Raw genomic sequence first — 12,757 nt, forward strand, 5'->3', positions numbered from 1 at the left:
GAACTCACAGCGATCCTCCTACCTCTGCCTCCCAAGTGCTGGGATTAAAGGCATGCGCCACCATGCCCGGCATTTTTCCACCTTCTTTCCAAACATTCTCCCCTCCCTCTTTATTGGTAGTTATGTCTTAGAGAATGCTAGCCAGAAGGAAGGTTTCTTTGGAACTGATTCGTGTTGCCTTAACTTTGTTTTAGTACTTATTTTTATTTATTTACTTGAGAGAGAGAGAGAGAGAGAGAGAGAGAGAGAGAGAGAGAGAGAGAGAGAGAGAGAGAGAGAGAGAGGGAGGGAGGGAGAGAATAGGTGCCAGGGCCTCCAGCCACTGCAAACGAACTCCAGATGCATGCATTCCCTTCTGCATCTGGCTTATGTGGGTCCTGGGGAGTCAAACCTAGGTCCTTTGGCTTTGCAGGCAAGTGCCTTAACCACTAAGCCGTCTCTCCAGCCCTGCCTTAACTTTCATGTAATTCCCTCCCCAACTCACTATTCCCTGCCCCTCTAGTGCCCTACCTCTCCCCAAAGTTCTCTCCCTCCCCTGTCAGATAACTCCTCTTTCTACATATTTCTTCCATCTCCTGGTCTCATTCTAGTTTTCTGCCCACATTCCTAGTCAGAGCTTTTGTTTTTTTGACAATTTCCATACATATAAACAATATATTATGATTATAGTCCCCTCCCATTACCTTCCCTTTCCCCCCTCCTGAGTATCCCCTCAACTGAATCCCTTCTTTCCAACTATTCTCTTTTCTTTTTTGATGCCATCATTTTTTGCTCCTAATACTCAGATCTTGTGTAGGTAGCATCAGCCACTGTGAGGTCATGAATACCATGGCAACTTTGTGTTTGGAAGACAGTAAACACTGATCCCTTTCCTTTGGCTCTTATATTCTTTTCACCACCTCTTTTACAATGGAACCCGAGCCTATTAAAGATGTCTCACATAGATCTAAATAGCCCACCATCAATGGTCAGCATTTGGGTGAGTTTTGAATTACCCCAGTGGTCACTTCCACCTGAAAAGAGAAGCTTCTCACCAAAAGTGAAAGTAGCATTAATATATGGGCATAAATATAAGTATTTAAAGGACAGTTTGATGAGCATAATATACATATTTAGCCAGACAACAGTAGTTTCTCTGCTTATGTCCTCCTTAGCCATAAGCTATTTTTTTTCCTCAGAAGAAAACCAATTTATTCAGTATAATGCAAAGAGAGTCAGGCGTAGGAGTAACAGGCTTTTTTCTTTTTTTTTTTTTCCCAAGGTAGGGTCTCACTCTAGCCCAGGCTGACCTGGAATTCACTATGTATCTCAGGGTGGCCTTGAACTCATAGCAATCCTCTGCCTCCCAAGTGCTAGAATTAAAGGTGTATGCCACCACACCCAGCTTGCACCCCCCTCCCTTTTGGAGGTGGGGTCTCACTTTGACCCAGGCTGACTTGGAACTCTCTCCGAGGCTGGCCTCAAACTCACAGTGATCCTCCTACCTCTGCCTCTTGAGTGCTGGGATTAAAGGCGTGTGCCACCACACCTGACTTGAATCCTTTCTTTCCAACTAGTCTCTTCTGTTTTGGTGTCATAATTTTTCCTCTCGCATTATGAAGGTCTTGTGTAGGTAGTGTGAGTATGAGGTTATACATATTAGGGTCATTTGTGTCTGGAAGAAAGCATTGTAAGCACTTCTCCCCTTCCTTTGACACTTAACATTCTTTTCACCTCTTCTGCAATGGTTTCTGAGCCTTGAAGGATGTGATAGAGATGTTTCAGTACTGAATACTCCTCTGTCAATTCTCAGCACTATGGTTCCTTTTTATTCATCCCAGAGGTCACCACCATCTGTGAAGAGAAGCTTCTCTAACCCACAAGTGAGAGTAGCATTAATATATGGCATGAACTTTAAGAGACAAGCTTACTAGGCAGCTTGGTAAGCATAATTCATGCATTTAGCCAGATACCAGCATGCTCATAACCTCCCCCATCATAGGTTTTCAGTACCAGGAATGTATTCCCTTCCATGGAGTGGGCCTCCAGTCCAATTAGTTGGTTCCTTCCATAACAGACATGTCACTATTGCACCCATCGGCTCATTTGGCCTGGCTGGCCAAACTTAAAGCTTGCAATGTCCACTGTTGTTTATCTCCACTGATGGCTCTTCTCTCCCATAGGTCTGTATGCTGTATACAGTATAGCTTTTTCCAGCTTTCTGTTAGCTCATCTATAGGGAGCAGTATAACTACAAATCAAACACTTTTGGTAATTTATTTTAAAACTTTTGGTATGCATATAAATTAATTTTTTTGTTTTTTTTTTGAGGTAGGGTCTCATTCTAGCTCAGGCTGACTTGGAATTCACAATGTCTCAGTAATTTTACCATTTATTAAAATCAAAATAAGATTTACATACTAGTGACATGAATGGGTATTCATTTTTATATAAAGAATTTGATCTTGGCTGAATATGTGATACTAGAAGATGTAGAACATTTTCAGCATTTCTCAGGGTTGATGGATACTTAGGTTTTATGTGGAAAATGCAATTTTGCATAAGTATGTAGCATTAAGTTGCAGAAGTACATTTAGGGCCATTTCAGAAGCTGTTGGAAACGTCATCCTAATCTCAAGTCAAAATTCATTTTTAAAATTGTATTTATTGTACTTGTCTGTCTGTCTACATGCCAGGCCATCATGCTGCTGCAAACAAATGCCCATATAGTTTTACTTGGTTGGCTAGAGAATTTATCCTGGGGCAGTAGGTTTTGCAGGCAGGTATCTTTAAGTGCTGATTCATTCCCTCACACCCCCAAACTAAAATTCATTAGAAAACATTTTTTTATAAAACTCAAATCAGCAATTCAGGTAGCAAATTTTAAAACCAAGTACTCTGACCAACAGGATTAAAATACTAAATTGCCAGGGATGGTGGCACATGCTGTTAATCCCATTACTTGGAGGCAAAGGTAGGTGGATCATTGTGAGTCAGAGGCCACTCTGAGACTACATAGTAAATTCCAGGTCAGCCTGAGTTAGAGTGAGACCCTACCTTGGAAAACAAAAAAAAAGTGTGTGTATATATATAACTTTGACACATACAAAGGAATGATGGTAGGAAATATTAAAACTGTTTTCTGTAGTTAAACCATTATGTTTCAATAAGAACCAAAATATTTTTACAGAAAACACTCTACTTCATAACAAAATTATCTCATATTTGAGTGTAGTTTTCCAGGCAGTGTTTGTTGGCATTGGGTGAGGTAATGACATAAGCAGCAGAGCGAAGTGCATGTGTTTGGTGTTTAGCACCAAGGTGGCATGATCTGACATGGGTAAGCTTTGCCAGAAACACCTCAGATTCATTACATATTTGATTTTGAAGTATAGTTTGGTGCATGCTCAGAAATCTACTGCCTCCAGTTTTTTTCTGTAGCCCCCACATTCTATCACAGGACTCCACATTGAGTCATAACTTGTACTTCAGGAAACCGTAGTCTACAGATAAGTAAATAGATGATTTGGCATGGTAAGTAACATGATGAATGCAAACTGTGTCATGGGAGCATTTAACAGATGCCCAAGCCAGTGTTTGGGTGCAATTATTTTGACTTTTTTATCTTTCTGAGACAAGGTTTTACTATAGCTTCAGCCCAGGCTGGCCTAGAACTCATGATCCTCCTGTCTCAGCTTCCTGTCATCTTGCTACCTTTTTCAGCAGTGATCACCTCCTTTGGACATTCTTCTCTTGGCTTCTGTTTCTGTGGCAGTACGTTTTGGTTCTGTGATTTCTGACTATCTCTGTCTTGCTCTTAGGCTGGCTCTTCTTGTGTTGCCCCCCCCAGCCCCACCCCTTAATCTAGGCCTCAGACTTATCTCCATTCTTTTCCTTCAGGACATCAGCTTTTATTCCTGTGTTGGGGATTCCTGAATCAGCATCTCCAGTCCATTTCCTCTTTGACCTTTTTCTTGTCTCAGAATTTATATATTGGTGTTCTAGTCCCTGTAATCTTTGCTGGATCAAACATTATAATGAATATTTTTTTCTTTATTTTTTTTGCATGGTGGGGTCTCAATCTAGCCTAGGATAGCTTGCAACTTGCACTTTAGCCTTGGCTAGTCTTGAAATAGTGGTGATCCTCCTACCTCTGCCTGCTCTGCTGGGATTAAAGACATGTTGCCAGCATGCCTGGCTGTGAAGGTGTTTTTTAAAGTCAGCCTCTCACCCTGTAGTCCAAGCTTGCTTGGAACCACTATGTATCTAAGATGCCCTCAATAATCTCTTTCTCAAGCCTCCTACTTCAACTTCCATGTGCTGGGATTATAGGCATGCAGCACCATACTTAATTTAGTGGGCATTTTCCCCAGAATATCCTCCAGCCTGCTGAATATTTTTTTTTTTGAGTTTAAATACACTTTATTTTTAAAGTTTTTTTTTTAATTTTTATTTTATTTATTTATTTGAGAGAGAAAGACAGATAGAGGGAGAGAATGGGCGCGCCAGGGCTTCCAGCCTCTGCAAACGAACTCCAGACGCGTGCGCCCCCTTGTGCATCTGGCTAACGTGGGACCTGGGGAACCGAGCCTCGAACCGGGGTCCTTAGGCTTCACAGGCAAGCGCTTAACCGCTAAGCCATCTCTCCAGCCCTGCACTTTATTTTTAGACAACCTACATGAAATGTTTTTTTTCCCCTTAAAAACAAAAACAATGCCTCCACTCCAAATAAGTCAGTCAAAATAAAAGGTCAAGATGACATCAGTCCTGTTCTTCTAGTCCTGGTGTTGTATGGATGGCAAGCAGCAGCCGGCTGCGATGACAGGTGATAGATCCAAATGACTGCGGATGTGTTAACATTTTTCCATTTCTAAGCCATCCTTAAAGAAAATCATGAAAGAAGTTACACCATCCTCACGGTCGTCCAGGAGAGCAGCCATGCCACCTGGATTCATATTTTCACCAATAAAAAACTGGTAGTTATTGAAATTAGCAAGAATGTGCTTGATTTGCTCTGCAGCCCCTGTCATAAAAGGCTTTACTCTTTCTGGTTTCTGTTCTTCAAGTTTGGCTTTGATTTCATATAATCTGTGATGTACTTCTTGTAGGCCTCTTTTGTGAAGCTGGTTTCCTGCAGGTGATGGTTCATGACAATATCAACACTGCTGACTACTGTGCTTTCAGTATCTTCGCCCTCAGGGCCTTCAGCGGAGGCATTTCCACCGATGAGCGAGTCATCGATGTTACCCTCTGTCCTACTGACCTTCTTGCCCTCCACCTCCAGGCACAGGCCGTTCGCGATCTCCCGGATCTTGTAGATGTCGGAGAACAGCTCATCGTGGCTGATGAAGTCCCGGTAGATGATCGTGATGGCGGCTGGAGGGAGACCACGGCGGTGCTAGCGAGCATGGGGCTGGGGGGCGGGTGGGAGAGCGGGCGGAGAAGCCTACTGAATATTGATTGAACCTGGAGAGGCAAAACCTGTGGATACAGATGAGCATAGTAGTGTGTGCCTATGATGCAAGTATTTGGGAAATGAAGGCAATAGAATTGTGTTTGAGGCCATCCTATACCATATAACAAGATGAAAGAAAGGGAGGAAAGAATGGAGAGGAAAAAAAGGAAAGAAGAGAGAGAAAAGGAAGGGAGGAGGAGAAAGGGAGAAAGAGATTGAGATTAGATAGATAGATAATAGGTAGCCTGTGGTATGGGACCAACAACAGCTATATATTTTTCCCAGATGTCTTCTACAGATAGTCATAAAGCTGAAGCTGAGGGACTGAAGTAAGCCAGCTGTGTACATTCTCAGGTAAAAGGGAGTCTCACCGTAGCCCAGACTAGCCTCAAACTCACTATATACCTGAGGATGGCTGTGAGTGTCTGATCCTTTTGCCTCTTCCCCAGTGCTGGGATTACATACACGAACCACCCTGCCCCTGCTTCAGTGATTGTTTGAAAAGGACAATTCAACAGTGAGGGAGTGGTTATGGAACCAAGGAAAGCTCAGATACAGCTTAAAATATGTATTAAATGTATAACATAAAAATTCAGGTTGTGAGATATCTAATGGAAAAAGAAATAAGTCAGTCAAAAAGGCTTAACCGGGTGTGTTAGTGCACACCTTTAATCCCAGCACTTGGGAGGCAGAGGTAGGAGGATCACTGTGAGTTCAAGTCCACCCTGAGACTATATAGTGAATTCCAGGTCAGCCTGAACTAGAATGATACCTCAAAAAAAAAAAGAAAAACCAAAAAGCGGGGGGGACTTTAAAGGAAAAAGATGTTGCTCTTTTAAAATTATAGGCATTTTACAAATCATTACAGAAAAAATTAGAAACATGACTAAAAAGCCTTACCCATAACCCCTTATCCCACCACAGTGATAATTTCAGCGCATGCATGATGTAGGCTAGAGCAGCAGCAGATTAGTGAAAGTAAGAACTTGAGTGTTGAGGACCAGACTTAGAAGGTACCATCAGAGACCCAAATAGGCACTGGTAATCAGAAACTCATTACAAAGGAAGGCAGGAGCTCCAGAGTCTTGTGTCTGTTTGGAAAAGTCAGTGACCCCCCCCCCCCCACCTACGCAGAGAGTATATATTATTTTTAACTCATGCATAGTAATCATACATATTTATGGAACACAGAGTGATATTTTAATGTGTATGCAAAGTGTAATCAGGTAAGAGTAATTTTCTTACCTACAAACAGACATTTATCATTTCTTTGTGTTGGGTACATTTGAAATCTCCCCCCCCCCCCCCGCCCCCAGGTAGGGTCTCATTCTAGCCCAGACTGACCTAGAATTCACTATGTAGTGTCAGGGTGGCCTTGAAGTCACGGTGATCCTCTTAACTCTGCCTTCCAAATGCTAGGATTAAAAGCGTGCACCACCATGCCCGGCCTCTCTTTTAGCTATTTTTTTTTTTGAATTTTCAATTATTTGTTGTCAACCATAGTTATCTACTGTGCTTTAGAACATTAGAGGTTATTCCTCCTGTTGCTCCCTGAATGTTTAACTATTCTCTCCTTCTCTGTCTCATACCTTTCCTAGACTCTAGCAACCACTAATATGGTCCTCCTCTTTTTTTCCAAGGTAAGGTCTGGCTCTAGCTCAGGCTGACCTGGAATTCACTATGTAGTCTCAGGGTGTCCTCAAACTCATGGTGATCTTCCTACCTCTGCCTCCCAAGTGCTAGGATTAAAGGAGTGTGCCACCATGCCCAGCTCCCCCTCTTAAATCTTTAGATTAGATATCCAGGGCTTAAGTTTCTGTTGTTTCTTGGTGTGGCTTCTCAGCATTTAGTCCAGGCTGGCCTGGACATCACTGTATTGCAGAGATTGGCCTTAAACTCACAATCCTCCTGCCCAAGTTTCCCGAGTAGTTAGAATCACAAGTACAAGTCATCATGCCCTGCTAATTCTCCATTTCTTTGAGATAAAGTTTTTAGTTTATACAGACACGTGAGAAAATATGCTATTTGTCTTTCTGTGCCTGGTTTAATACATTTTTAAAATTTCCATCTATCAGTAACAAAATTTCATTCTTTTTATAGCTGAATCACACACACACATATATTCACTTGTTTTCTCTCAGTTAATGAACATCTAGGTTGATCTCATAACTAGGCTTTTGTGAATAGTGCTGCAATAAACATGAAAGTGCAGAAAAATTAAAAATTGGGGTGTAGGGCTGGAGAGATGGCTTAGAGGCTAAGGCACTTGCCTGAGAAGCCTAAGGACCTACATATGTACATATGTAAGCCATATGTACAAGGTGGCACATGCATCTGGAGTTCGTTTGCAGTGGCTAGAGCCCCTGATGTGCACATTCTCTCTCTCTATCTCTGTATCTATCTATCTATCTCTGTATCTATCTATCTATCTATCTATCTATCTATCTATCTATCTATCTATCTATATACATATATACATATATATATATATTTACATACACACACATCTGCTTATTTCTTTCTCAAATAAATAAATAGAAGTGTAGATATCTCTAAAACTTTTTTATATCTTATTTTTATATTTGAGAGAGAGAAAGAGGCAGAGAGAGAGAAAAGAGACAGAGAATGGGTGTGCCAAGGCTTTCAGCTGCTGAAAATTAACTCCAAAAGCATGGACAACCTTGTGCATCTGGTTTATGGGGGTCTTTTAGCTTTGCAGGCTAGAGCCTTAACTACTAAGCCATCTCTCCAGCCCTAGATATCTCTTTCAACATGCTTGGTTTGGAACTCTGTCCTCTAGGAATGAAATGGCCAGTACTGTCTTGAAATCAAAGTAGGTATAATTATTCATATGAGATGCTCACAATTCCTTCTCTCATTCCCTTGTGGAGCAGAGGCAAGCCTCAGAGAGTGAATAAGGTGGAACATGGGGGCAGTGCAAGAACAGAGCACTAAATACAGGAGACTCGTCCCTCCCCTAGGATATATAAGCCATCAGTTGTTGCTGGGGGAAGGAACTTTTCTTTAGTGGTCTAGCTACCCATAAGTTCCTATGCTCTTATAGGTAACTCCTCACTCATGCTCCCATATGTAATTAGACAAGTCAGTTCACCAAGTTAGCCTTCGGTGGGATCATTTCTTTGGTCTGTCATTGGTGTTGTATCTGGAGTGAGGATGATAGACATTTGCTTAAGCATCCTCAGGAAAAATGCAAAACTTGGCAACTGAACAGAATCACAGCAGGGGCAAATACGAGTTTGGGAAGATCCATTTTATTCTTGCTGTGGGTGAGGAGACATGTAACTGAAACTAAGCTGCCTGAGGGTGGAGTGTGCACAGGAGCAGTCCTGATTGGTCTACCCTTCCCCATATGGTATGAAATAGCATGTTCTCTTGCTGCAGTAGTACTTACAACGTCCCCATTGTGGGTGAAAAGACAAACAAGTAACGCTGCTCTGGCTGAACCCAGAGTGTCTATGGGAGAAATCCCAGGGTGACCATTTTCATTTATTGTGCCCTTTCAAGGTGGCCTGCCTCCTTGATGAGTGGGATCTACCACGTGAGCATGGGGATGCCTCTGGAACACCTGATGGCTTGGAAATCAGCTCCTGTCTAAATAGCCCATCTTGAGATCCCAAAAGTTGAAACCCATTGAAAAATTAGACACTGAGTAAGGAGAAAACAGGGTACAAGTGAGAAAGAAAGAAAGAAAAAAATGTTCAGGTTATGCTTTAATACAAAGAAAGGGAAAACCTGTGATACAGGATGAAGATGGGGGTTTCAATAATGGCCCAGTACAGGAAATTGATAATCCAGGAAAATACTACACCTGATCTCATTGAACTGGGAAAGATATTTTTCCTTCAGTTTTTTTAAATATTATTTGAGAGAGGGAAAAATGGGTATACCAGGGCCTCCAGCCACTGCAAATAAATTCCAGGCACATGCACCACCTTGGGCATCTGATTTATGTGGGTCCTAGGGGAGGGGAATCTTTATTGACAGCCTCTGTATTGTATATGTAGACAATGTACCTTGATCTCATCTCACGATTTTCCCTTTTCCCCTTCCCAAATCCCATCTCTATGGAATCCCTTCTTTCTGATTAGTCTCTTTTATTTTGATGTCATCATTTATTAAAATATTTTTTTAAAATTTATTACATAGAGAAAGAGAGAAAATGGGCACACCAAGCAGGGCCTCCAGTCACTGCAAACAAACTGAGGAAATGTGCCACCATGTGCACTTGGCTTACATGGATTCTGGAGAATTGAACTTGGGTCCTTAGGCTTCTCAGGCAAGCACCTTAACCATCTCTGCAGCCCTGATATAATCATTTTTACCTCCTATTATGCAGGTCTTGTATAGGTAGCATCAGCCACTGTGAGTTCATGAATGCCATGGCAACTCTGTGTCTAGAAGATATTATTGTAAGTAGTCCTCCCTTTCCTTTTGCTCTTACATTCTTTCTACCACTTTTTCTGCAATGGGTATGATAAAGATGTCTCAGTGCTGAGGACACCACTTAGATTTCTCTTCATCATTTTGGTGAGTTCTGTTTTCTTCATTTTTTAAGACAGGGTTTTTCTATATAGCCTAGAACTCACCATGTAGGGCAGGCTGGTCTTGAGCTTACAGTGATCCTCTTGCCTCTATCCTCCAAGTGCTGGGAACACAACAGTGCAGTATCATGCCTGACAAGTAAGACTTTTAAACAATAGCTAAGTGTTGCAGTCAGGTTCACATTGCTGGTAGAAATCACACAACCAAGTGCAGCTTCTGGGAAAAGAGGTTTATTTTGGCCTGCAGGCTGAAGGGGAAGTTCCATGATGGTAGGGGAAAACGATGGCATGAGCAGAGGGTGGACATCACCCTCTGGCCAACATAAGATGGACCACAGCAACAGAAGAGTGTGCCAAACACTGGTAAGGGGAAACTGGCTATAACACCCATGAGCCCACCCCCAACTGTCCAGGAATGATTAATTTCTAATTGTAATCAGCTGGGGAACCTAACATCCAGAAAACATCACAATACACCCCTGGCCCCCATAAACTGATAACCATACATGATGTAAAATGCAGTGCATTCATCCAACTTTAAAAGTCCCCATAGTTTTTATCAAATCCAATGATGTTCATATGTCCCCATAATAGTCCAAGATTGTTTAACTGAGCTAAATACTAAAATCCACCCCCCCCCAAAAAAAACATAAAGGCACAGAATAAATACTCACACTGCAAAAGGTGGCATTGGGCATAGCAAAGGAATATTCAAGCAATGTATATGATTTAAAACAACCAGGGCAAACACCAAACTCTGCAGCTCCAAGTCCAACAACTCTAACCAGTGACAAATCTCCAAGTCTGATAATTCTAACCAGCAACAAGTCTTTGGACTTCCAAGTCCACCCCTCCAGCTAGGCTACTCACAGCCCTGGAAAATTTCATTGGGGTCAGCAGCTTTCCTTAGCAGCCATCTCCTGGTCCTGGCATCTCCACTGAGTATCTATTGCAATCCATGGTTCATCCTCATGGCCCCTTGGGATCTTTATGCAGGCAAGTAGTAAACCTGCTTCATATTGCCCATGGCCATTTCCAAAACACATGACCGTGTTGCAAACTCAATGTCCCTCCCTTTCCTGCATTTCTTATAGTACACAATACCAGGTAGGGTGCCAATTTGTTAATCCAGTGGAGAATAAAACAGACTTTGAAGAACAGAACACTAATTGAGCACTCAGGCCCCTTCAAAAGAGTCTACATTCTTGCTGTTACCCCAACACAGGTCAGCTGGCCAATTCTCAAAGGTTGTAATCTCTCAATTGCAGCTGAACGGGCAGCAATTCACCCAAAGATTTTTTTTTTTTTCTGTGCCATATCCCTCTGCTCACACCAGTTCATTTCTATGCAAAGCAACCCTGTACAACTTCTCAGGATCTGGGCATAACAGTAAGCTTCCCACTAGCCCAGTCCAGGCAAAGCTCTTTATCACCCTCATAAGCCAAACCTCACAGTCCATAGTTCTTACTGCATTCAGGCCTTTCAACTCTGGCCAGAAGGCTTTAAAGCATAAATAGTAGTTTGAGGATGCATAAGTAATAAAAATAAAACAGTGTAGCTGAAAAGACTAAGCTCATCTCAGGAGTGAGCAGTTATCCTCCCAGGGTAACCTGTGTACATTTCTCTCTGCAAGTAAGTATACTGTGAGTGGAAATTGTTTGCCTAACCTGGGAATGGAAAGCCCCAGTACCAGGCTGGAGAGAGGACTTAATGATTAAGGCATTTGACTGAAAAGCCAAAGGACCCAGGTTTAATTCCCCAGGACCCACATAAGCCAGATGCACAAGGGGGCGCATGCATCTGGAGTTAGTTTGCCGTGGCTAGAGGCCGTGACATGCCTATTCTCTCTCTCTCTTTCTCTCTCTCTCTCTCCCTGCCTATTTCTTTATCTCGGTCTCATAAAAATAAATAAAAAATATTTTTTAAATGAAAGCCCCAGTACCAGCCTAGGTCTTGTTAGACCCCAAGAGCAAGTTCAAGTTATCAGCATGGGAGGCAGAAGCATGGCCCTGCTCCTCTTTGACCCTGAGCTAGCCCATCAAGAGATAACCCCACTGAGCTTACTGGGGGTGGGGAGATGCAAGGTAAACATGTAATGGGTCATGGACAATGACTTGATTATGGTGGGCTAAGGTAGTGCCTCCCATCCACACTGTTGTACCCAGCATTGATCTTTTGAGGAAACAATTGCTATAAGTAATCACATTTGAAAGACATGAAAGCACACCTAAAGGAGTAGGGATGGGAAATCAATGCACACAATGCAAGGGCTAGGCATAACTATGGTTAGGTTAGGGGCAGATGATACTCAACAAGATAAATGATAAAAATACTACAATAATCTGTGCCTGTAAACATTTAAATGATCGTTAAAGAATTTGAAGTAATATGCTCTGCATAGGTGGAAAAAGATTATTAAACAAAACTCTCATTATCCGAACCGAGCTGCTTTCCTATGAATTCTTGGGTATGGAGGCCTTGGAGACCTCGAAAATAATATGTTATTCCCACGGTGGTTGGTTGCTGACCAAAACTAGAAGGTAAAACCTTATTGCTGAAGATACCAAATGCTTTGGTTGTAGGCTTTCATTGTGTTGGAAGGCACTCTTCAGGCTGCTAGGGAAGAATTGTCACCAATAGTCCTACTGGGATATACACCTTGCATTCTTCACTGTCAAAATTCAAGATATCTCCACTGGTGCAAGAGTGGCATGGCTGTGATGGGTACAAGCAACTACTTACCAAGTGGACTCAAGATCTA

The 12,757-nt window shown here is 42.2% G+C and overlaps 1 pseudogene; it reads right to left on the reverse strand.

Moving 5' to 3' along the window:
* Window positions 1-4,658: 4,658 nt before the first annotated feature.
* LOC101606187 lies at window positions 4,659-7,386 on the reverse strand (annotated as a pseudogene).
* Window positions 7,387-12,757: the final 5,371 nt, after the last annotated feature.

This window comes from Jaculus jaculus, chromosome X (genome assembly GCF_020740685.1).
Source record: "Jaculus jaculus isolate mJacJac1 chromosome X, mJacJac1.mat.Y.cur, whole genome shotgun sequence".
Taxonomy (NCBI): Eukaryota; Metazoa; Chordata; class Mammalia; order Rodentia; family Dipodidae; genus Jaculus; species Jaculus jaculus.